Source organism: Oryctolagus cuniculus, chromosome 1 (genome assembly GCF_964237555.1).
Source record: "Oryctolagus cuniculus chromosome 1, mOryCun1.1, whole genome shotgun sequence".
Lineage (NCBI taxonomy): Eukaryota > Metazoa > Chordata > Mammalia > Lagomorpha > Leporidae > Oryctolagus > Oryctolagus cuniculus.
Genome location: NC_091432.1, coordinates 24,884,311 through 24,911,450, shown reverse-complemented (window position 1 = coordinate 24,911,450; position 27,140 = coordinate 24,884,311). Strand labels below are relative to the sequence as shown.

Below are 27,140 nucleotides of genomic sequence, written 5' to 3'. Positions count from 1 at the left end.
AAATGCCTGGCCCTTTCATGAAGTTTTTGAAGACCCTTCATATATGCATGGCTTTCAAAAATTTGAAGGATCAGAGTAAACATTTTTATTCATTTTCCATGCATTTTTTGAAATATCTGTGCAAGAAATACCTTATATCTTGCATTTTTGTATTGTGTCTTAGTAACTTTCCTGTTCGATTGAAGAAGACTTCCTCCTTTCAGTTTGCCTACTATGTGTTAGCCTATGCTGAAGAAGACCTTGAAGAATCACCCATGGTCTTGGAGCCTAGTACTAAGGAAGGCTGGTAAGTTTTTACATACTGGGTATGTGACCTTGATTAAATTGCTTTCACTTTCTCAATATTTCTCTTATATGATTTTCACAAGCCCTCTTCTGCCTTATACTATTCTCCCATGGTTCTCCTTGACTGTTTTCCAGCACAGTGTCTCAGAAATGAAAGATTGCAGTCTCCCTAGTCCTAGATATTTTGCAATTTGAGAAAGGAAGCAGGCTCTGGAGTGTGGGTTCAGGATTATTAGAATCCTTTTTTTTTTTTTTTTTTTTTGCCACTTTTCAAGCTGTGTGATCTTATGTAGGTAAATTTTCTTTTTCAGCCTCACTTCCTTCATTTGTGAAATGGCAATACGAATGTCCAACTTCAAACCTATTATGGGGATAACAGGAAACAAGGCAACCAAAACAGCCTTTGTGCAATATGATGAGTTTTGTTTTGTTTTATTCTCTGCACTTGTGTGAATCTCTGAAATAAACGGAAGGTGATTTTAAAGCCCAAAAGTTTATAGCAAAATACAATAAGTATAACAACAATTAATTCAATGTCTTGTAGAAAAACTTGAATAGCCACTTCCCAGTGGCCAAGACTGCTAGATTCCCAGTTTTGTCTGTATGCTGCACTGAGTTTTCTTTCTGTCCATGTATTCACTCTACTAAACATACCTGAATGATGCCCTTACTGTGCTCGTCACACTAGATGCCCATTTGCTTTGCTGATGTATGATTTTTTCTTTTGCTTAACCTGTAGCCCTTTGGGCAGGGCCCACCCCTAGACTTAACCTCTGGCTTCAGAATTTGCCTTTTTTGTACCCTCTAACCTGTTTGATTCTGAACATTCTCTTCCAGCTATGCCTTTATCCATAACCCTTCACATCCTCCCTTTGGTACTCCTACAACGCCAGCATTGCCCGGAGGTGCTTTTGTTAAGTTTTGCTGCCATTTCTATTGTCAGAGCTGTTTCTGCTACTCCTCCTGTTCGCTGACTTTTTATTTCTTCAAATTTGTCTGTGTCTAAAATTGCTAAGTATATTCACATAGGTAAAGATATCTGATTCACAAGTACACTTATTTACTCATTTTGAAGAAAAGAAATAGAATGATGGGGCAGGTGTTATGGCACAGTGGGTTAAGCCTCTGTTTGGCACACCTGTATCCCATGTCTGAGTGTCAGTGTGAGTCTTGACTGTGTTGCTTCCCATCCAACATCCTGTTAATGCACTTGGGAAGCCCGGATGATGGTTCAAGTACTTGATTCCCTGTCACCAATAAGAGAGGCCCAGATGCAATTTCTGGCTCCTAACTTTAGCCAGGTCCAGCCGCATCTATTGCAGTTATTTGGGGAATGAAACAGTGAATGGAAGAGCTCTATTTCTTCATGTTTCTCTTTCTTTCTGTTACTCTTTCAAATAAATAAAGCTTAAAAAAGAAATAGAATTGGATTGGTTAAATAACACATAGAGGGGTTGGCATTGCAGCTGTTTGGGGAGTAACCCAATGGATTCTCTGAATCTCTTTTGCTCTGTGATTCTGCCTTTCAAATAAGTAAATATTTAGAAAAATGTAACACATAGAAGTAGTATTTCTTGGCCGGTGCCGCGGCTCAATAGGCTAATCCTCCTCCTTGCGGCGCCAGCACACCAGGTTCTAGTCCCGGTCGGGGCGCCGGATTCTGTCCCGGTTGCTCCTCTTCCAGGCCAGCTCTCTGCTATGGCCCGGGAGTGCAGTGGAGGATGGCCCAAGTGCTTGGGCCCTGCACCCCATGGGAGACCAGGAGAAGCACCTGGCTCCCAGCTTTGGATCAGCGAGGTGTGCCGGCCGCAGCGCACCGGCCGCGGCGGCCATTGGAGGGTGAACCAACGTCAAAAGGAAGACCTTTCTCTCTCTCTCTCTCTCTCTCACTGTCCACTCTGCCTGTCAAAAATAAAAATAAAAATAAAAAGTGTTTAAAAAGAATTAGTATTTCTTGAGCTAAAATATATCAGATTTCAAATTTACAGTGTTTTATAAATATATGATGAATTAATAAATATGAGTAAATTCTTTAATGTAGTCAAAAATTTTGAGGACCCTACTCTAAGCAGATCCTCTCAGGAATCAGTAGGAATTTGTCTTAAACATGTTTTATAAATGTCATGTATGATATCTATATATATATAATTCATTTAAATATATATACACATAGGTGTTCCAAAGGATTCTTGGAAAATGTAATTAAAATAAAATAAATCTCTATGAATATTTTAATGCATATATATATATATATATGTACGGTACATAAACTCCTTGCTATGCATTGTAGAATAAAGTTCTCCAAATTCAAGTCATCTTAGCCATCTCAAAGGCAGAGAGAAAAGGTTATATATTACATCACTTACAGCATGTCTCTCAGCAGTATCATGAGAACAGTAAGGCCTCCTATCACTCTTGTGAATGCAGTCATGTACAAAGGGAAGAATTCCATAGCTTAATTCAGTGTGACTCAGATCCCAGTAACATCAACTCTGTAGAGTAGTAGAGTATTTGAAAGGCATCATTTGTTCAGTGTTCTTTTAACCATAACATGTGGAGACGCAGAATGTCAGGTAATTTGCTGTTACCACAATGTGTTGTTGTACATTCAAAAGTTAAATGGGACGATCAAAAGATGTGTTCTCTACTGTATGGCTAATGTTAAAACTGTGTGAGAGAAGGTAGTAAGATTTTCCCCATTCCTCCCAGCCCTTCCTCTTAGAAACACATACTCACATGCTTTACCGTACTCTAGGAGAATTACAAAATGCCTCCTAGTGTTCTAGATAAAGGTTTAGGGTGGATTACAGTAAGAGAGCTATTTCTTTGTCCCTCCCTTGCTCTAATTTAGCAAACCTCTCCTGCTGTGTGTGTGGTGATTACCCATATTTTGGCTGGGTTTGGCCATGAGACTTGCTTTAATCAATATGATTGAAGCAGAAATCAGTGTCTGCAAGTTCCAAGTCTAGTTTTTTTGTTGTTGTTGTTGCTGTTTGTTTTTAGGATTTATTTATTAATTATTTGCAAAGAAAAGTTATATAGAGAGTGGGAAAGACAGAGAGAAAGAGAGAGAGAGAATCTTCTATCTGCTAGTTCACTCTCCAAAGGACTGCAACGTCTGGGACTTCGCCATGCCAAAGCCAGGAGCCAAGAGCTTCCTCTGGGTCTCTCACATGAGTTGAGGGCCCAAGCACTTGGGCCATCTCCCACTGCTTTCCCAGGCTCATTAGCAGGGAGCTAGATTGGAGTGGAGCAGCCAGGTCTCAAACCTGTGCCCACATGTGATATCGGTGTCACAAGAAGCGGCTTAACCTGCTGTGCCACACTGCCAGCCCCAAGCCTAGGTTTTAAATGTTTTCCTTGCTCCCTGATGTGGTGAAAACATGACTGGGCCAGCATGATAGAGGTTGAAAGTCATGAGAAGCAGACATCTAAGTCTCTTAACTCCCCCAGCTGAAGCCAGTCTGCATCAACTGACAGTCAACTGACCATATACATGCAAATTAAAGCAGTCAGATCAGCATAGTGCAAATTGCAAACCTGTAAATGTTAGAGTCAGGATTTGAGGTTGTCTGTTTGACTGGAAATGTTGACACAGGGCCCACTTTAGCTGTGAAGATAATTGATGTGGAGAAGATAAATTACTACTTAGAGAAAATAAATAAAAGCACATAAACAAATAAAAGAGCAAAAGCATGAATAATTGACCAAACAAAACATCGCCTTGTCTAGATATATGAACGGCTGTTCTTGAATGAACACCAAAATGATTTATTGGTCATCAGCTAGAACCAGCTTTGGAACCACAAAGAAAGTTCTAAGGCATCACCTGAAAGACGAAAGATATATGGAGAAAGAAAACTCAATGAATTTAGTCAAAGTAAGGATGTAAAAATATTTTAAAAAGCCAAAAGTTGCAGAAGCTCTGGTTTATTTACCTTTTATAAGAGATTTTTTAAGGTGAATTATTATAACAGGAAAAGAATTGGAATTTAGAAATGATGACTGGTACTGGAGGAGCTAACTAATGGAGCCAAGGTAAAAACTAGATCTAGAATTGTAAATTTAGAAGAGATGTTAGAAATGACTGAATCCAGTTGTTTTGATTTGTCTCTTTCTTCAAGCAACTGTCAAGGTAGAAAGCTCATAGATCAAAGATCAAAGAATCCCTAGCTAAGTTCAGTGTGGCATAGGGATCGTGGAAGCTTTTCTTCCATACTCTTTGGTGGTCTGCTGGCCACTGCTGCAAGCTTCTAGGGATCCACATGCAAAGCATGCACACCAGGCACAGCAGAAGGTAGGCAATTTAATACCTGGTGAAAGCACTTATTAATATTACTGAGCTGCTCTACAAGACTTAAAAAGTACATCTATATTTATGAACATTATAGTGTCCACATTTTCCTACTACATCCAATGTAGAAAGCATTACAGATTAATTTTAAAGTATTTTCTTTGAAGAAACTTAATTTCAAGGAATATTCATCTACTTAATTATTAACATTTGACAGGTGGTCTAGTCTTTTAGTAAGACTTTTCCTTATGAATAATTACTTAGCTCTTGATTTTTTTGATTCTGCGAGATGAAAGTTTGCTTGGCCTCCTGGCTCGGAGTTCAGTACATTTCTATTTCCAGGATTATATGATGTTTCACTGGGTGATGAATCTTAACATTTAGTGTCTAACTGAGGATGACAGAGGAGAGCTCGCTCACATTACCATTAAAATTGTGCCAAATGCTACAACATCTGTTCAAAGAGAATATTGCATTAATAAACAAAGGCAAGGCATTATCATAACATAATTCCTGGGATACAACAATTACAAACTAGTCTTTATCGTTTCACATAAAGCTCCTGCTCTTTAATATGATGAGTGTGACTCTTCTTTACAGAAACTGTCTTTGGTTCTATTACTTCTCAATCTATAAAATTTTACTTTCTATTTGAAGACTTTGTGGATCACTAAACACACAATGCTTAATGATTTTTTTCTATACCATTGGAAACGATTCTCCCTGCGCCTGGGATGTTCGTTCTCACCCGTTATCCACATGGCAAACACCTCTTCATCCTTTCAAATGCTCCCAACATAGCTTTCCATAATGGAATAAAGTAGCTTCATCACACTATATCTTGTTTGCTGAATACTTTCTTCTTGTCTGAACCCTCTAACAATAATATAAAAGTTTAATATAGCATTATTTGTGCTCACATAGATGAACCCAATTAATATTCACACTTCCCTGAAGTAGGATGATCATCATATTTTTCTTCTAGAGATAAAAGAAGCGGAGGCTCATTAAGTGTTACATAGTTAGTTAGGATTTGAATCCAGGCATTTTCCCACATCTATACAAATTTTGCTATTGCTACCTCTACCCAACTTTTGCATTGGTGTCTCGTGTAGCATAATCTTGGTTTCCAAAAGGATATTAGAATTGTTACAACTATAAATCCTTTCATGAACTTGAATGGCAGCAGTGAAAGCGAGCACAGTGTACTCACTCACGCAGTAATAATATCAGAGCCATCTGGACAATCACACTCAGATTCCGTTTCTTCACGGATATTTTATCACCTGACATCATATGTGCATTTTCTGAATGAGAGTGATAGTGTCTCCTTGCACATAGCATTCCCACAGTGCTAAGCTCAAGTAGGGGAAAGGTGGTTTGTTTGAATCTAGAAGGTGAACCCAGTGGTCTTATCAATGCCATATGCATTCTATTTTCCTAATCCCTCTTTGTCTGCTGTAGGAACTTCATATATATTTACTATTCCAACCTTTCAAAATAGATTGGGGGCCCTTGTATATTCAAAAGCAAAAGATTCAAAGGAAACTTGCACTTTGGCTTGAGGGTATTTTCAGTGATTTGACACGTCAGCAAGGCACTCATGTTGTGCTCAGCAGTCACAAGATGTCCATAAAAGCTTGTTGTGCTGACTTTTAAAAGCAGTGGAAAGCAAAAATAATTAAAATGGGAAAAGGTTTTATTTTTACTTATTTTTAATAGGGGAAGGAGGGTGGGAGAGGCTTTAAAATTTGTGAAAGGCACTCACACAACTAGTAATGCCAAAAATACTTTGTCAAAATCCAACTGCTGAGGAGTTCATCACTTAATTCTCTGTGGGGTGACAGCGGTTTCCTATAATGTTTTTATTTCTTAGATTGTAGAATTAAAAAGAATAAAAGAATGGAGTGGAAAATGAAGATTTCAAAAGAAAACATTGGATAATTGCGAGGGAAACCTTGCCTGATAAATATATTTTCTAGAGCATCAGATAATCAGGATACTACTTGATTTCCAGTTTTCAATGTTGTAGAGTTTATATACACCACTGGTTTTGATGTCAGATACCTACTATTGAGCTTGTACTTTCCCATTTTATGAATAGAATGTCCACCGAAAGATTTATCTCCAATCTCTTTCCATCAAGTGGTTTCTTCCAGGGTTTGCAGGTCATTTTCCAAGGGAGCACTGTAGCTATAACATATTTGAGACAGTAAAGTTTCTCCCTTGACAGTTAATTAAGGTCACCCTCAAAAAGAATCTGCCTTTGTCTTTATATTGTCTGTCCAAACTCCTCCTTTAAAGTCCATTCCCATATTACTGCTTCTTTGTAAGTTTCATGGGGCCCTCACAGGTCCCTCAAAGTATAGCAAATTCTAAATGCAACTCAATTGTTGCTTCTCCCACAAAAACATCTATTTAATTTTGTTTCTAGTTCTTATCATTCCAATCAGAGATAACATCATTTTTCTTCAACCAAAGTCAGAAACATTTGTGTGCTGAGGGAGTGCTTCAAGGACTGTGGGATTACATAAAGCAGAATTATGGCTTGTGAAAGAATACAGAATAAAAGCACAAAAATAAAATACAGATACTGAAATCTGACACAAAATGTGAGAATAATCACTAATTCCTTCCTATCACAATGTATCTGTCACTAAATTGCATTTTCTACTCCTGAGAAAGTTCTTCATTTCTCTCACCTTATTCTTTTTGTCCAACCTACTATCACTTCTCTCACTATTACTGTGATAATCTCTCCATTGAACTCTTGAATTCTATTTTGTTTTCTAGAACCTACAAACTTACATTTGTAATTAGAGTAATTTGTTTCCATAAAAGTAATATATCATTCTGTAACAAAAGCAGTTATTAGTTTCCATTGCTAAGAAATTAAATCTTTAAATTCCTAACAAGATTTTGACTGAACAGCAGATAACTTTGATTCATTCTTGAACTTACCCTCTAGATCTTAATCAAAAGGAAATTTTACATTCTTAGGGCATTATCAATATTTGGAAATACTTTTGATTGTAAAAAATGGTCAAGAGTATGCTATTGTTTTCTGGCAGGTAGAGGCACAGAATACTACTAAATATTCTACAGTATTCAGGATAGCTTGCTCATACCAAATGATTATGTGTTCCAAACTGTTAATAATGCTCACATTGATAAATCCCACTATAACATTATCACATGCCCCTCTGTCCTTCTACTTTGATTTCAACCCTTCACTACATCTTTCACATGCATGAATTTTCTATAATGAAACATATCTTCAATCTGGAATTTTGTATTTCTTCTCTAGGGATTGAACTGCACACTTTGCCATATCACCCTTACATCTGATCAACTATGCTCATATAAACTACTAAGTATAACAATTTATTCAGGACACACTGAAGAATCACACTGGACATGGTAATTTGTTTTCCTTGCCATATGTTCTTTTAGAACTCAATGTCTTCCCTCATAATTACACCTTTATTGTCAGCTTTCCCTACAGGACTCTCAATCCCTTGACAGTTTTCAGTGTCTGTCTTGTTTACTTGAAGTCTAGTGTCTAATCCCGTATATTATAATACTTTGCCCTTCAATGTAGTTTTTCATTATAGATTTTTAAGTAGTCAATGCATGCCTAAATAAATTAATTACAATGACAATAGGGGTGGGCACTCTAGTACAGTTGTTAAGCAGCTTCTTTGGAAACCCACATAATTTATTGGAGTATTGGTTTGAGTCTAGCTGCTTGGCTACTAATCCAGCTTTCTATTAATACACCTTGGGAGGCCGGCGCCGCGGCTCACTAGGCTAATCCTCCGCCTAGTGGCGCCGGCACACCAGGTTCTAGTCCCGGTCGGGGCACCGGATTTTGTCCCGGTTGCCCCTCTTCCAGGCCAGCCCTCTGCTGTGGCTAGGGAGTGCAGTGGAGGATGGCCCAGGTGCTTGGGCCCTGCACCCCATGGGAGACCAGGAAAAGCACCTGGCTCCTGGCTCCTGCCATCGGATCAGCGCGGTGCGCCGGCCGCAGCACGCCAGCCACGGCGGCCATTGGAGGGTGAACCAACGGCAAAAAGGAAGACCTTTCTCTCTGTCTCTCTCTCTCACTGTCCACTCTGCCTGTCAAAAAAAAAAAAAAAATACACCTTGGGAGACAGTGGGTGATAGCTCAAGTGCTTAGTTCCTTGTCACCCATGTGCAAGATCAGCATGGAGTTCCAGGCTTCTGACTTTAGCCTGGCCAGACCTTGACTGTTGCAGGTACTTAGGGAGTGAATCAGCTGATGGAAGACTCTTTCTCTCTCTGTCTCTCTCTCTCCTCCCTCTCTTTTTCTCTCTCTCTTTCTCTCTGTGTGTGTCTGCCTTCAAGTAGATGAAAATAAATAAATAAATAAATACACATTAGAAAGAATATACATTATCAGTATTACAAAATTTAGCAAAATTGGTTCAGTTACACTTGGCCTCTATTGGTCTCAGTTTATATTTCCCATCACTACTACTCCTTTTCCGATGTAGAAAGCTGGGCAACTAGTGATATCCAGGAACATCCTGTGGCCTTTCAGATTTTAGAAATCTGATTTGAAACATTATTTTTTAAAAGATTATTTATTTTATTTGAAAGGCAGAGTTATTGAAAGCCAGAGAGAGAGAGGGAGGGAGATAGGAAGAGAGAGAGAGAGAAAGAGAGAGGGAGAGAGAAAGTCATTGGCTGGTTCAATCCCCAAATAGCCAAAATTGCTGGAGCTACGCTGATCCGAAGCCAGGAGCCTGGAATTTCTTCCGGATTTCCCATAGGGGTGCAGGGGCCGAAGGATTTGTACTACTTTCCCAGGCCATAGCAGTGAGCTGGATCAGAAGTGGAGCAGCCAGGACTAGAACTTATACCCAAATGGGATTCTGGCACTGCAGGCAGCAGCCTCACCTGCTATGCCGCAGCAACAGCCCCTCAAATATTCTTGATGTGAATAGAAGTTCAGGAAGTCTGAATTCGTCTTTATCATCATTTAGTAAAAACAAATTTGAATAAAGCCTAACCACCTGGTGCTGTGGCTCTCTTGCTTAATCCTCTGCCTGTGGCACCAGCATCCCGTATGGGCACTGGGTTCTAGCCCCAGTTGCTCCTCTTCCAGTCCAGCTCTCTGCTGTGGCCCGGGAAGGCAGTGGGAGGATGGCCCAAGTCTTGGGTCCCTGCATCTGCATGGGAGAAGAGGAAGAACCTGGCTCCTGGCTTCGGATCGGCATAGCTCAGGCCATAGTAGCCATTTGCGGGGTGAACCAATGGAAGGAAGACCTTTCCCTCTGTCTCTCTCTCTCATTGTCTAACTCCATCTGTCAAAAAAAAAAAAAAAAAAAAAAAGAGAGAGAGATGAAACATTTGTCTCTTGGAATCACAATAGATATTTTTGTTATTTTACTTGTTTCACCTAAAAAAAATACAATTGTGTGTTTTACATTTCTTCTTTATTTCAATATTTACTTGAAAGAGAGACAAAGACAGAAAGAAGGACTTCTTATCTGCTGGTTCTTTCCCCAAATGCCCATAATGGCTAGGGCTAGACCAGGCCGAAGCCAGTAGCCAGGAACTCAACCCTGATTTTTCAACTTTGAAGGCAAAGCCTCAACTATTTAAGCTATCATGCAATGTCTCCCAGAGTCTGCATTAGCCTGGAGCTGGAGGCATTAGTGGATCAAGGACTTGAACCCAGCCACTCATATATTGTATACAGGAGTTCCAAGTGTTGTATCAAATACTCACCCACAACTGGATTTTTAATATCCATTCCAATCAGCTTCTCTAAAACAGTAAATATTATCCATGCATTCTTTGAGATGAACATTCTAGTTATATTTAATATTCATATTCTCTACAGAGAAGCAAAACTTCTTTCCATTATAAGAAAATCAATAAAAAATTTTACTTAATTGCTTAGGGACAGAAAAACTACTATTCCCATAAGGTTCTAGTTTCTTGGGAATTCCAAGTCTGCAGTGGGTAGCATTTGAATATTATTGTTACCAAGAACAGTAGTATTGGATTGAAATGAAAGAAAATTGATCATCCTGTATTTTTTAATCAATACAAATTCAGCTCACAAAGCCTTTTAATTCAAGCTGCAGGTAACAACCTAATAATGAGTTTTTGGATGCATCCCATTAGGATTGGAACAATCAAGAACTCTCTAACATTGAGCAAAGAAGATGCTGAAGTGGGCATGACACCAGTTTCTTACCACAAGAGGACTTTTAATGGAACCACACAGGAGATGCCATAACTTGGTTAAACAAGGAAAAGATATGTTCACTTAAGCAGAATGAGGGTGCTCTTGTTTGACAGGTATATATGCGTTACTCCCACTGCTGAGGATACAAGAAACCATTCACAGAGTGGACACTAAAAGTGTCTATACTGGATTCAGTTTAGACCAGTTTCCAAGCCTGTCATGTTACCTGAGCATCAAGCAACAGGAAAGAAGCTGAGAGGCCCTTGCATAATATGAGATATACATTTTGTAGCCTTTTGGGGGAGGGATACATAAGAACTCAGAATTTAGGCAAGAGCTTAAGTAAAGACAAAAAATCTTGACAAAAAGAAATAAGTCAAGACAGGTCAAAAATTTAGACTTCTCTTCATCAGGATGGTCTTGTGTCATGGTCAGTTCCCCCAGAGCAGAGGAAATAGATTGAGAGCCTATTTGTACAATGTAATAGTTTATGATAGATTCCATATTACAAGCAGTATGTAATCCTCTTCAAAGAACAAAGGTTTATCTTAAATGATAGCTCATTTTCACACATTCAAAAGATACAAAGCTAAAGAGTCCCTTCATGTTTAGAATAGACCAGACAAACCCTGTTAGCCTGTGGGCTCTGTGCTGAGAGTGAGCATAGCCTAAGTTACAAATGGCAATCTTTCAGTCAGGAACTAAACACCTAATTTATATTAAATTGGATAACTATCAGAAAATCCTATGAGAAGGTGCTGTTATCTTAACATTGCCTCTACTCTTAGGTCACACAGCTAGTAATAGTGGAGCCAGGATATACCATGTGAAATACCTGTAGTTTAGTAAAGCTCATTTATGACAAGCATCTGAATTCATTCCTTGCTTACTTCAGGGGAGTGTTATTACTTATTCCTTTTATGCTATAGCCTCCCCATCACTGTAAGTAGCTTAGACTGGAACAAAGATATGCCCCGTATATAAGTCTTTCTTAGGACAGTAGAAAAATCAAAACACATGTTCATGTACAAGTGTGTATGCACATACATTCAAAATACCCATTTATGTCTATGCTTAATTAATCAAACTTTTGCATAAATTACTTAACTATAAAAAAAAATACCACCATTTGCAAATCTGTGGAATACAGGAAATGGACCAATCCACTGAAACTCTGATGATGACACAATAATCCCAATATATACATCCAAGCAAAAAGAGATGAAATAGGTAATATTAAAAATTTCATTTTCTTAAAAAGTAGCTAGAATATTCCATTAGGCAAAATGATAATATCAACACATATAACTATCGAGGACTTTTCCCTTAACAGTTCTTTTATCAATACAGGTACCTTAACTTATCAAATTATTTATACAACAATGCATTAAATATTAATATCTATAATATTGTCAGAGGAATGAAACATTTCCCTGATAAGTCTTCCTTTCCCCACCAAGGGTCCCAGATCCATTATGCAGTACTCCATTCAATCATACTTAAATTCCCCATGGCTGGCTTCCACGAAATATTTCGGGATAAATCACTCGATATTTCTCTTGAGGCATCTAGGAACAACATGTCTGTCACCCTAGAAGCAACAGCTAAGAAGTGGCAGATAGAGATGATTGAGGCATGCTAATACATTTTGATGAATATAGTACCCTGAAACAGTGGCTGAAAAATGTAAAGGACTCCCTTCAACTATATATCAAGTACATATTTTTACATTGCCTAATTCTTCATTTATTTTCCTTAAAAATACAGTGATGTTGAAAGGGAAATAAGGATGTTGAGCCAAAACCAATGTCTCTAATATAAAACTGAGATATCAGATTCTGAGGATTTCTTTATTCTTTATGTATATAGCACAGAAAGATATCTTCATTCATTTATTTATCCATTCAAAAGACTAATTGCAAACCACGATTATGAGTTAAATCAGCACTTTCCTTACTTTAATGGACATGTAAATCACTATATTATACTGAAAAACGCAAAAGAGATTTGGGTGTACTCAGATGTCTGCATTTATAGGTGTGAATGTTGCTACTCTTTGAAAAGCAAAGATCTACAGAAGCATTATGCAATTAAAATTAAAATTCCTGGATGAAACGTTTCTGTATCAGTTCTGTCCGTCCATAATTGCAGTTAGCCACATGTGACTATTGCATGTACAACATGGCTAGAGTGACTAAGGAAATTTAATTTTATTGCATAAATCCAAATATAAATAGCCACATGTAGCAGTGTGCATTTTCATAAAGATGAACAAGCTCACCTTCTAATAACAGAAAATAAAATGATTAATCTGCTTATTGGGATGTGATATGGTCAATGCTGTAAGATATCACTAATGACACGAAAGCATAAGAAAGAGAAACAAGGGGCTAGTGCAGTGGCAGAGTGGGCTAAAACCCCTGCCTGTAGTGCCTGCATCCCAATATGGTCATCTGTTCGAGTCCCAGCTGCCCCTCTTTCAATCCAACCCTCTGCTATTGTTTGGGAAAGCAGTAGAGGAAGGCCCAACTCCTTGGGCTCCTGCTCCTGGCACCTGGCTTTGGATCAGCTCAGCTCTGGCCATTATAATCATTTTGAGAGTGAATCAGCAGATGGAAGACCTTTCCCTCTCTGGCTCTACCTCTCTCAGTAACTCTTTCAAATAAATAAAAAAAATAAACCTTTAAAAAAAAAAGAGAAAAAAAGCCGGCGCCATGGCTCACTAGGCTAATCCTCTGCCTTGCAGCGCCGCCACACCAGGTTCTAGTCCGGTCGGGGCGCCGGATTCTGTCCCGGTTGCCCCTCTTCCATGCCAGCCCTCTGCTGTGGCCAGGGAGTGTAGTGGAGGATGGCCCAAGTACTTGGCCCTGCATCCCATGGGAGACCAGGATAAGTACCTGGCTCCTGCCATCGGATCAGCGCGGTGTGCCGGCCGCAACGGCCATTGGAGGGTGAACCAATGGCACGGCAAAGAAAGACATTCCTCTCTGTCTCTCTCTCTCTCTCACTGTCCACCCTGCCTGTCAAAAAAAAAAAAAACATAAAAAAGTGAATATAGACAAATTTTAGTTGAACTCCCTGGTCTTCAATTTTCCTGTAATCTCAAAGGCAAATTAAAACTAGGTGAATGACAAAGAAGACAGCATGCTGAATTTTACCCTGTCAATATCTGGATAGCTGTAGAGATTACTGCAAATAAAGCAAAGGAATTTTGTCTGAGTTGTGTAGTTACAGTTTTCTACATATACTATTTCTGCATCAATTAGACTATAAAATCTGATTGGAGAACAGAAAGACTCATCCACTCTCATGCAGAAAGCCATTTGAAAATCAGTACTATAGGACCAGCACTGTGGCATAGCGGGTAAAGCCACTGCCTGCAGTGCTGGCATCCCATATGAATGCCAGTTCAGGTCCCAGCTGCTCCACTTCTGATCCAACTCTTTGCTATGGCCTGGGAAAGCAGTGGAAGATGGCCCAAGTTCTTTGGCCCCTGCACTCGTGTGGGAGACCCAGCATAAGTTCCTGGCTCCTGACTTTAGACTGGCCCAGCTCTGGCTGCTGTGGACATCTGGGGAGTGAACCATTGGATGGAAGACCTGTTTCTCTCTCTGTCTCTCTGTCTCTCTCTGTCTCTCTCTGTCTCTCTCTCTCTCTCTCTCTGTGTGTGTGTGTGTGTGTGTGTGTCTCTCTCTCCTCTCTGCCTCTGCCTCTGTGTAGATCTGCCTTTCAAATAAATAAATAAAATCTTAAAAAAGAGAGAAAACCAGTACTCCCCCACTCTGAGGGGGAAATAATTTCAGATGATAGGAGTAAAGTGTGACCTAAAGAACCACATCAAATTGTCATGACAACTGGTGGTCCATACTAGGGAAAATAACCATCTAATCTCATTAATGAAACTCCAGCTGTGCCTGCTTTTGAAGGAGAAAGGAGCAAGGCAAGAAGGAGGAGATGCCAGAAGCCTGTGCAGCATGTTATTAGTGCTCAGAATTCTTTCCTAATGGGATCCTTTTGGCATGAAAACAATAATATTTGGTGTCGTCAGTATTGTCTTTTGAAATCATCCTTTTATTCTTCCATGTACAGAAGGAATGATCCAGTCATTACAGTTTACACAGTTCTGAGTCTATTGCTTTCTTTGCTGAGTTCCTGCTGACTAAAGAAGATAAACTGATCTTCCTTTTGTTTTTCTGATAACAGGGTGGGGGAGAAAGTACCTCTCTGTACTGCCTGTAACTATGGTTGCAATTATGCTTTTTTTTTGGCTTTGTTTTTCCTGTATTTTGGCACATATTCAGCTGTTTTTTTTTTTTTTTGAAGGGGGCTATAAGTAGTGAAAATTTCAAAGATCTTAATTTTTTTTAAATAAGACCAAAATCATTTTCCTCTTATTTTAATAGATAGGCAATAGGCAATATTCTATAAAAGAATAATCATATTCATATGAACTTCAGACTGCTCATATAATATATACTAAGGTTTAACAACCAATTTAATTATGTTCTACGCTTTATACAATTGGAATGAGTGTCAGATCTCCTTATCCTGATGGAGAGGAGAGATGCTACATAACTCTGCTATAAGAGACCTCTATTTAGAACCACAAAAACACTTTACTGATTATGAAATAAATTCTGAAGTGCACACTCAGTCCTCTGTTTTCTGTTTTCATGTAAGAAATCTAGAATCCTACCATGAAACCTGAGCATTCATTACCTTCACACAATAAATCCCATGACTTTGCCTCCTTCCTTCCTTCCTTCCTTCCTTCCTTCCTTCCTTCCTTCCTTCCTTCCTTCCTTCCTTCCTTCTTTCCTTCCTTCCTTCCTTCATTCCTTCCTTCCTTCCTTCCTTCTTTCCTTCCTTCCTTCCTCTTTCTTTTCTTTCTTTCTTTCTTTCTTTCTTTCTTTCTTTCTTTCTTTCTTTCTTCCTTCCTTCCTTCCTTCCTTCCTTCCTTCCTTCCTTCCTTCCTTCCTTCCTTCCTTCCTTCCTTCCTTCCTTCCTTCCTTCCTTCCTTTCTTTCTTGGAATGCTTGTATTGTTATCCTTATTATAGTCTTTCCACCTTTCCCTCCCTCTTCATTTCACTCCTCTCTTGGCAACCTGAAATACTTTTCTTGCTTCCCACAAGTATCCTTCCTGTAACATATTTTGGGGAATCCTTATATATTTTGCTCTAATATACTTAATCTTGGTAAAAAGACTTGTAACTTCCACAGTTTTGGCATTTACAGCTCTGATTATTATAAGCCATTCCAAAAACCCATGACAGGACAAATCAATAGGTCATATGCTTGAGTCAACTATAGATTATCCAATTGCTGCATGAACCCAACACCCTCAATTTAGTCTGTTTGAGTATGGTTCTGTAGTCATCCTCCCATCCTCCCATACACATCCAGTGAGAGAAACAGAGAAACACAATGATGTGATTATCCAAAGTGTCCCTGGATGGTTCCCCGTGGAAGTTCAAGATCTCTTTATGATATAAAAAAATAGGCTTAGGCCGGCGCCGCGGCTCACTAGGCTAATCCTACACCTAGCGGCGCCAGCACACCGGGTTCTAGTCCCGGTCGGGGCGCCGGATTCTGTCCCGGTTGCCCCTCTTCCAGGCCAGCTCTCTGCTGTGGCCAGGGAGTACAGTGGAGGATGGCCCAAGTACTTGGGCCCTGCACCCCATGGGAGACCAGGAAAAGCACCTGGCTCCTGCCATCGGATCAGCGCGGTGCGCCGGCCGCAGCGCGCCGGCCGCGGCGGCCATTGGAGGGTGAACCAACGGCAAAGGAAGACCTTTCTCTCTGTCTCTCTTTCTCACTGTCCACTCTGCCTGTCAAAAAAAAAAAAAAAAAAAATAGGCTTTATTTTCCGTGACTGTGATGGTAGTGGTGGTGGTGGTGGTGGTGATGATTTTGATGGTTTCCTGTCAAATCTTTTCAATACATTCTTGTTCCATCTTCTTAATTCATTTAGATTATTCATGTATTTATTCATTCATAATGAACCTATAATGTATACATTCTGTGTGCCATTCACGATACCGGGTGATGAGAGAATTACAATCTAAAGTATAAAATAATCGCTGCTTTAAAAATGCTTTAGTCTAATAAGAAAGACCTAGTGGTAAATAGAAATCCATGTGAGGTGGGGCTGGCACTGTGGCATTGTGGGCTGAGTTTCCGCCTGCAGTGCCAGCATCCAGGTCATGGCCATGTGGCAAGTGAAGCAGCAGATGGAAGACCTTGCTTTCAGTCTCTCCCTCTCTCTGTAACTCTTTCAAATAAAGATGTGAGATTTTTTTTAAAAAGAGAAAGAAATCCATGTGAGCAACCAAAGGTAAATCACAACTGCATGCACCATGTGTTCCGGATTCTGTCCTGTGTGCAATGCCAGGATAGAACAGAAAAGAGGGGACCGATGTTGTGGCATAGCAAGTGAAATCACCACGTGCGGCATCAGCCTCTCATATGGATGCCGATCAGTACCCCGGCTGACCAACTTCCATCCAGCTCCCCGCTAACTACCTGGGAAGAGCAGCAGAAGATAGCCCAAGTCTTTAGGCCCCTGTCACCCAGTTTGGGGACCCATATGAAATTTCTGGCTCCTGGCTTTGACTCGGCCCAGCACTAGTCAGTGCAGCCACCTGGGGAGTGAACCAGCAGTTGAATCTCTCTCTCTCTCTCTCTCTCTGTCTCTCCCTCTCTCTCTTGTGACTCTGACTTCCAAAATAAATAAATACATCTTTCTACAAAGCCACCAAAGTTATGAAGCACTTTTTAGAAACAATTGGCAAGAATATGGATTATAGATTAGATAAAAATATATCAACATTAAATTGAGCTTTATAATTGCACTGTGGTTTAAAAGTCAAGGGATAAAAGAGCATGAGGATTATGATCAATTTTCAAATGATTAAAAATTGTTTCTATAATGATTAATATGTATGTGTATGTATATACATATACATAGACAGACTAGAAGATAAATATAGAAAAACAAATAAAATTGGTTAATCTGGATAAAGGGTAAATGGAGGTTCTACAAATTCCACTTGCAATTTTTATGTAAATTTGAAATGATTTCAATATAAAAGTACAATCAATAAAATGCAATGTGGTACAAAGGACATTTAGTTCAGAGTGCCACATTTTTTAAAATTAAAATTTTTTTCTTGAAGAGTTTAGAAGCAGTGTGTATTTGTTAAGATGGAGAAAATCAATGTAGGCATGGAAATGCCTGGCCCATGATTTTAAGATGTGACAAATTAATATCAAAAGCTGATAGAATCAGGACTGTGGGAAGAGTTGAGAAAACTACACTACAGGGATACTGTTTGCTAATTTATGAATTTTAAAATTAACTTTCCATTTTTACTATCCCACCACAAGAAAACAAGAACAAGGAAATTAGTGTTTCCTTTGAGTCATCCTAAGTATAAAATAAAAAGGATGAGATTGAGAATTTACCAATTTGTCAAAAAATAATCATGACAAAAAAGTGAGATCAATGTTTGCCTCTGGCTTTCTGTAATACTAACAACATCAGTCATATTGATGGAGTGTAGGTTCTCTCTTGGGAATTCTGCTAAGCACATTTTACACAACACTGTACATAAATAGTCCTTACAATAATCCTCTGATGGGGAACATTACAATGTCAATGCTATATTTGAACAATGATTACGAGAAGTGAAATAACCACTTCCAGACCATAAATCTAATGTGTGACAAAAGTATGATTCTACTCTAACAGCTTGGTGACCAAAGCTACTGACCTTATGTCCATGTAAAGATCCAGGAGCTTGGTCTCAGAGAATGACTACAGATTGTAAGGCTTTTAATAAAAACTGATTGTTTAATTATTAGACACCTGTGAAGGAATATTATCTTGACTTTACTGATGAGAGAACAAAATCTTGAGAATCTAACAACTTGCCTAAAATAACAGGATTCTGAATTTGGGTTTACTTTGTCTTCTTTCTGATTTCTGTTAATTGTAATTTTTGCCATACCTGTTTTCCAGTCACTTTTCAGAAACCCCTGCTTTTCACTTGCCATTTTCATTCATGATTCTAATTTCCCCTAGGGGGTTCCAAATTGAATTTGGTGTCTGAGCATGGAAATATGCATTGCTTAATTGGTCATCTGCTGTGGTGAGAGGGGCTCAGCAGGTACAGGTGTGTAATAGGTATTACATACATAATTATTCTTGGTTTCTTTCTAAAAAAGGGAATTCTGTTTTTTTTTTTTTTTTTTGTTTTTTTTATCTTTTATTTAATGAATATAAATTTCCAAAGTACGTCTCATGGGTTACAATGGCTTTCCCCCCCATACCGTCCCTCCCACCCACCACCCTCCCCTTTCCCACTCCCTCTCCCCTTCCATTCACATCAAGATTCATTTTCGATTATCTTAGTATACAGAAGATCAGCTTAGTATACATTAAGTAAGGATTTCAACAGTTTGTTCCCACACAGAAACATAAAGTGAAAAATAATAGATGATTTTTTTTTAAATGATGATGAAATCAGATCAGACCTATTGTCATGTTTAATCCCAGTGAGAGTCAAGTTGGGAATTGATAGTTTCTTCTTTTTTTTTTTTTTTTTTTAACAGAAGATCAGTTTAGTGTACATTAAGTAAAGATTTCAACAGTTTGCACCCCCATAGAAACACAAAGTGAAATATACTGTTTGAGTACTCGTTATAGCATTAAGCCTCAGTGTACAGCACATTAAGGACAGAGATCCTACATGAGGAGTAAGTGCACAGTGACTCCTGTTGTTGACTTTACAAATTGACACTCCTGTTTATGGCATCAGTAATCTCCCTATGCACCAGTCATGAGTTTCCAAGGCTATGGAAGCCCCTTGAGTTCTCCGACTCTTATCTTGTTTAGACAAGGTCATAGTCAAAGTGGAGGTTCTCTCCTCCCTTCAGAGAAAGGCACCTCCCTCTTTGAAGACCTGTTCTTTCCACTGGGATCTCACTCACAGAGATCTTTTTGCCAGAGTGTCTTGGCTTTCCATGCCTGAAATACTCTCATGGGCTTTTCAGCCAGATCCGAATGCCTTTAGGGCTGATTCTGAGGCCAGAGTGCTATTTAGGACAACCGCCATTCTATGAGTCTGCTGAGTATCTCACTTCCCATGTTGGATCACTCTCCCCTTTATTTATTCTATCGGTTAGTGTTAGCAGATACTAGACTTGTTTATGTGCTCCCTTTGACTCTTAGTCCTTTCATTATGATCAATTGTGAACTGAAATTGATCACTTGGAATAGTGAGATGGCATTGGCACATGCCACCTTGATGGGATTGAATTGGAATCCCCTAGTATGTTTCCAACTCTACCAATTGGGGCAAGTCAGCCCGAGCATGCCCCAAATTATACATCTCTTCCCTCTCTTATTCCCACTTTTATGTTTAACAGGGATCACATTTCAGTTAATTTTCAACACTTAAGAATAACTGTGTGATAATTACATTCAGAAGCAAGAAAATGTAATTCTACCTACCACCAACCACCCTTTGAAACACAACGATAGCTCAAAGACAAACTTAACAGATGATACCATGCTGCTCTCTTTTCTTTTAATGATGACTCGATTGCATTTTCTCAGTGAGCAAATTAAAAGAGGATTTCTAAGTGCCGATGCCTCTAACTCCTGAGGGATTTAAAAAAACCCAGCTGAACTCTTCCTTCCTCTGTGAGGATCAGTGCTTGGGAGATTTTGCAATGGTAACTGACCTCACAAGCCTTTTGATGAGCTGCAGAACAGGATCAAGTCCAGCTAGTTCCTCCACAGATATATAGGCTCCTGCAGTGTCTGCTCACAGGAATGAAACATTTTTTAAAGTGAAGTTAGCAGTGATAACTTCAAGGCTCCTCAGCGACGATTATGCTGAGTAAGATGGTGATATTGTCTCTTCATAATTTTCTATTACAGTCCATCTCTCTCACTCCCATGGTCCCAGTTCTGCTATGAAGCAGGTACTCTGACTCTCAGTTATGAAGGTTGGTTGCTAGGGCAATAAGCCTTTTCTCTTTTATGATAATACAAAGTGCTCCTCAAGTTACTCTGTCTGTTCAAGTTCAGAAGAAGCCAGGAGTAGAACTCCTATGCTCGACGCCCTAGACTTCCTTGCTTCACTCTGGAAATTATTTTCTTCTGGTATTGAGATCTGATAAGACAAATTGATCAGCAACCGGTGAACCAAGCTTGCTATTCCTTTTGAAATAAAATTTCTCTGATATACATGGGTACAGTTACACTGAGCCCACAAGAAATTTTGAGATTATTCTACTTGGCCCAATACCTTATGATATAGCAATTAAGGGTTAATGCCTACTCAGGATCTGGGTCCTTGTTCCAATTTAGGCCCAGAATTTTTTATAATTAGGATATATAGCTAGCTATCAAATATTTTCACTATAGCATCCTTTTCTCTCCCACAGCTGCTGCATAACTACTATGCCCACTGACAATTTGTTGAAAGCCAGCTTTGCAGACTTTAAAAGCCTAAAAGAACATATAATGATTTTATTTATATTTCAAATCTCATGTCTAGGAAAGTTTCATGAAAACAAGAAATATGATATAAACACTATTCACTAGATAAAATTGTCCAGAATTATCTTTTCAGACAAAAGAAATAGTATTTTTGAATGCCTATTTTATGCTAGGCACTGTTCTAGCTACACAGAAAATACGAATCATCATACGCACTCCATGAAGTAGGTACACCTGCTATCACCACTTGTTCAGAAGAAACTGATGATCACAGTGGTAAGGAAAAATGCCGAAGCAGAGCTATGCTGGGAGTCAAAACCTGACACTCAGGGTTTACCACTCCCACTAAGTTCTGTGTCCCACTACAAAAGCTTCGAAACAAAGTGAGAGTATATTAGAGTATATTAGAGAGTATGTTATCATATATGTATACAGGAAAGATTTAAACATCCTTTTCTGGTTACAGGGAGTAGGTGCAATATGACCTTATATATTATGCTTACCATTTCACTCAAGGTGGGTGTTATTTGGGATTGATTTAGTTTGAGGATAGGGAGGATTTACCATTCTACCCCATAACTGTCTCCTGTTGCCATAATATCATATGCTTTGGTGCAGTGGAAGTTTTTACAAGTCAAAAATAATCAGAAAATGTTAACATTGGATTATTTTAAAAATCATTCTGACTTCTAACAGACCCAAATGGCCAAACCAAGCTCCAATTTACAATGCAACAACTGTTATCATTATTGTCACAGTAAAGACATATATCAAAATACATTAAACTTAAAGTAATGTGGACTTGGTTTATAACATTTTCTTTTTTCTCTTTAAATATTCACAACTACACTACAACATAGCTAACATGATTATCCCTGCTTTATGAATGAACAACTAGCCTTAGAAATGCTGTGTGAAGTTGTAAGTCGTAGAGCCAAGGTTCAACCCAAACTAGTCTAAATTCAGATTACATTATCAATCACTAGATCAGTGGTTCTTAAACAATGATTTGTGGAACATGAAAGATCTCCTAGACCTTCTTAGGGATTCTACTAGGTTAAAACTGCATTTATGGGGCCGGCACTGTGGCACACTAGGTTAATCCGCCGCAGGCCAGCATCCTATATGGGCACGGGTTCTAGTCCCGGATGCTCCTCTTCCAGTCCAGCTCTCTGCTATGGCCTGAGGAAGCAGTGGAGGATGGTCCAAGTGCTTGGGCCCCTGCACCTGCATGGGAGATCAGGAGGAGGCTCCTGGCTTCCGATCAGCGCAGCTCTGGCCATTGTGGCCATTTGAGGAGTGAGCCAACGGAATGAAGACATTTCTCTTTCTCTCTCTCTTACTGTCTGTAACTCTACCTAATAAATAAATAAACAAAATCTTTAAAAAGAATAATGCTTAAAAAAAAAACCTGCATTTGTAAGAACAAAAAGGTATCCTTTGCTGTTTCACTGTGTTGACGTTTTCATTGATGAACCACAATCAATGGTGGACAAAATTTATGGCACCTTAGCAGGTGTCACAGCAGTGAAATAAACTAAATTAATCACTTGTTTCAAACCCATATGCTGGTAGAAAAAGCAATGCCAGTGTTACTTAATATTTTCCTTGTTGAAGCAGTATAACTGTTAATTTTATATGCCACGACCTTTGAGTATACTTTTAATATTTCAAGTGATAAAATGTGAAATGCAAAGGAAACTCTTTTTCTACATAAAGAATTACAATTGTTCTTTCTTAGAAGAGAATACATGGAATCAGCATTGCAGCATAGTTGTTAAAGACACCACCTATCACACTGGCCTCCCATATGGGCATTATTTTGTATCCCGACAATTCCGCTTCTGATCCACCTCTCTGCTAATGGACCTAGGGAAAGCAGAAGAGGATGACCCAAGTGCTTGGGCCCCTACAACCCTCATGGGAGACCCAAATGAAGCTCCTGGCTCCTGGCTTCAGCCTCATTCAGCCCTAGGCACATCTGGGGATTAAACCAGTAGATGAAAGATTCCTCTTTCTCTATGTCTCTCCCTCTCTCTGTGTAGCTCAGACATTCAAATAAATAAAACATTTTTTAAAAAAATACATATGCGAAGGAATTGTGATCTGAAGTAGTTGCTTTTCCTGTACAACACCAATTTTTATTTGATAAAATGACTGATATACTAACTATGACCTTTCAGACATTACTATATAGAAGGAATTGTCTCAAAGATAAATAAAGTGAGCTTGCCACTTTAAAGAACTACTGAGGCTATTTGTGGCCTATGGTAAAATCTGACCTTTCAAGCAAAAATCAGAATTTTGGAAGACTTGCGTTTGTTATAGTAAACATGACAGCTTTCCAATACCTAGATGATTTTCTGATGAGATCAGTGATAGCATTAATAAATGTAATTTTGGTATTGTGTAATAAAATTTGTCAAAATTTGAAGATCGGTGTAGCTCAATGAAGCAATATTTTCCAAAAGAGTAATGCATGATGCTACCAAATAATGCCATGTAAAGATCAAAGAAGGAAGTAGGCCAATATCTTGCAATATAACAGATATGAAAAGCTCATTGCTGTGGTTTCACATTTCACTTCAATTACGTTTTAAGAAACTTCAACTTGAATTTTCATATGGCCACATATGTGCGTTATCTGAAAAGTAATAACTACATCAACTCCTGATTCAAACTATATACATACTCAGTAGCAAATTTTCGTAAATACCTCAAATGAAACTGCATATTTGAACAAACTGAAAGAGAAGAAGATCTGAGAATCCAATTCTTTTATATGAAATACACAATGTAAACTAACACTTTTCTTGCTAAATTTTATTGATATATATATATGTGTATATATTGATATATATTTTTGGGGCTGGCATTGTGGCACAGCAGGTTAAAGCCCTGGCCTGAAACGCCGGCATCCCATATGGATGCTGGTTCTAGTCCCAGCTGCTCCTCTTCCTATCCAGCTCTCTGCTATGGCTTGGGAAAGCAGTAGATGATGGCCCAAGTCCTTGGGTCCCTGCCGCCATGTGGGAGACCTGGAAGAAGCTTCTGGCTCCTGGCTTCGGATCAGTGCAGCTCTGGCCATTGCAGCCATCTGGCGAGTGAACCAGTGGATGGAAGACCTCTCTCTGTCTCTATCTCTCTCTGTAACTCTGTCTTTCAAATAAATAAAATAATTTTTTTTAAAAAAGAAAATATATATTTTCATAAAAGGTTATTAATGACAAAATTTATTGAGTATATTTTTGATAATTAAAAGAATTAAACATTTAACATTTTCTTGATTTCAGTTTTTTAATTTATCTGAAAGGCAGAAAGTCAGTCACCCCTGATCCAGCTCCCTGTTAATGGCCTGAAAAAGCAGCAAAAGGCAGCCCAAGTCCTTGGGCCCTTGCACCCACATGGAAGACCTGGATGAACCACCTGTTTTCTGATTTTGGCCTGGCCCATCTCTGGCTGCTGCGGTCATCTAGGGAGTGAGCCAGCAAATGGAAGATCTCTCATCTCTCTCTCTCTGTCTCTGTCTCTCTGTTTCTGTCTCTCTCTCTCTGTAACTATGATTTTCAAATAAATGAGCAAATCTTAAAAAAAAAAAAAAAAAAAAGAACTCTCATCTCTTGGTTCACTCCCCAAATCCCCAAATGCCCATCATGGCTAGGGCTGATCCAGGAAGAACCCAGGAGCTGGAAACTAATTTTGTATATTCCACAAGGGTAGCTAACCCAGGTAATTGAACTGTTATGTGCTGGCTCTTAGGGTGCACGTTAAGAAGAAGACAGCATTGACAGAGGATCCAGGACTCAAAGTCACTCCAAAATGGGATGCAAGTGTCATAAGCAATCTCTTAACCATAGGGTCAAATGCCTCACTCTTTTTCAGGACATATAATGTACAAAGCAAAAGTGGTTTGGATCCTCCATAATTTTGACATAAACATTCAGAGAACCAATGTAAGTAGATGTTCCCAATACCCATCATATGTAAGCTTTTATGGGCTTGGTAGAGTATATCCAGTGATGATAAATTCAAAACCTCTGAGGCAACTTCATTACATTTTAGCCAATCAAATTATATCATCTGTCCATTGATCCTGGTACCATTCTCAAAAATCACACCAGAAATATAAACCATATTCTTTAAGGCAGTCCTTAAAAACAGTACAAGTGTACAATACTAATATAATTTTTTACAGATATAGTTACACAGTGAGAGAGAGAGAGACAGAGAGAAAGGTCTTCCTTCCATTGGTTCACCCCGCAAATGGCCCCCATGGCCAGAGCTACGCCAATCCGAAGCCAGGAGCCAGGTGCTTCCTCCTGGTCTCCCATGTGGGTGCAGGGGCCCAAGCACCTGGACCATCCTCCACTGTCTTTCTGGGCCACAGCAGAGAACTGGACTGGAAGAAGAGCAACCAGGACTAGACCCCGGCTCCCATATGGGATGCCAGCGCCGCAGGCAGAGGATTAAGCAAGTGAGCCATGGTGCCGGCCCCACTAATGTAAAATTAATTATTCAATTGGTGTAGTCATCTAATATTTACTTCTTAATTGTCTTCAAAAGAATGTTGATAGGCTTAACCAAATGTTTTTCAGATATCTAGATATACCATGAGAACACTTTTGCCCTAATCTGCCAGTGAACCATCTCTAGAGAAAAAAAAAAATATGAAGTAAAGGTACTTTCAATTATCCTGGCAGCCACATTGGGTGCTAATTGGTACTAACTAATGTTCTTTTTTAAAGATTTATTTATTTATGTAAAAGTCAGACTTACACAGAAAGAGAAGGAGAGGCAGAGAGAGAGAGAGAGAGAGAGAGAGACCGAGAGAGGTCTTCCATCCACTGGTTCACTCCCCAGTTGGCCACAATGGCCAGAGCTGAGCTGATCTGAAGCCAGGAACCAGGAGTCTCATCTGGGTCTCCCAGGTGGGTGCAGGGGCCCAAACACATGGGCCATATTGTACTGTTTTCCCAGTCCAGAGCAGAGAGCTGGATCAGAAGTGGAGCAGCCGGGACTCGAACTGGCGCCCATATGGGATGCTGGCACTGCAATCAGAGGCTTTATCTGCCATGCCACAGCACTGGTCTGGTACTAATTTTCTGTCCTAACAATTCACAAACTAGTCATGCCACAGCTTGAATGAGATCTAAAATACTTACAGGAAGTACACCTGTGAATCAGAGTTATGCTTTGTATATGCTAACTTGTGACACAACTGACTAGCAGCAGAATCTTTAATTGGATTGTTGGGAGAAATACTGGCCTTGGAGATAAACATCTTCTGCCCGATCTATTGAACTATGAAATATTGGGCATATGTTGGGTATTTTCCCCTAGTTTTAAGTTTGCTGAATAAACAAATTAAAAGCCTCAGTTCAATGATCTTGTATGTTTCTATCAAACTTGTATTTGAATCTCATTGTACATTAAGGATCCATGCATACTAATTTAAGTTTCAGATGAGTTATTGCTCTGATCTCTTTAAAGCTTTCGTTAGAGTCATCTGCTTATGATAAAAAATTTTTAGTATCTAACACATTTTAATTAAAAGGTTATATTAAAAGGAAATAAAACTCTTTAGGCTTTTGTTGATTTTTTTTTTCCTCTGACAGTCACAGTTTAAAAATTCTGAGTTTAAATGTTTTATCCCCCTTCAGAGATCTTCTCAGAATCATTCCTACCTTTATTTTCCTTTTGTTATGTAATATTACTATTCCAAATATCAAAGAGAAAAACTGTTACACAAGTCATTGGAGACAAAAAGTAGAAATTAATGACTTTACATTTTGGTTCACTAAACTGCGAATCTCGTGTCAAGAATTTA

At 39.0% G+C, this 27,140-nt stretch overlaps 1 protein-coding gene and 1 long non-coding RNA gene across 9 annotated transcripts in view; one reads left to right on the top strand and one right to left on the bottom strand.

Moving 5' to 3' along the window:
- LOC103351331 (uncharacterized) overlaps positions 1–11,480 on the top strand; it is a 138,356-nt gene extending 126,876 nt beyond the window's left edge. Inside the window, exons 5-7 of the long non-coding RNA XR_011387538.1 lie at positions 204–286; positions 7,887–7,999; positions 10,739–11,480. This is a non-coding gene — a long non-coding RNA (uncharacterized lncRNA). The remainder of the gene's footprint in view (positions 1–203; positions 287–7,886; positions 8,000–10,738) is intronic.
- Positions 1–27,140, bottom strand: part of LRRC4C (leucine rich repeat containing 4C) — a 1,373,254-nt gene that overhangs the window by 852,803 nt on the left and 493,311 nt on the right. The gene's annotated exons all lie outside the window — the stretch shown is intronic.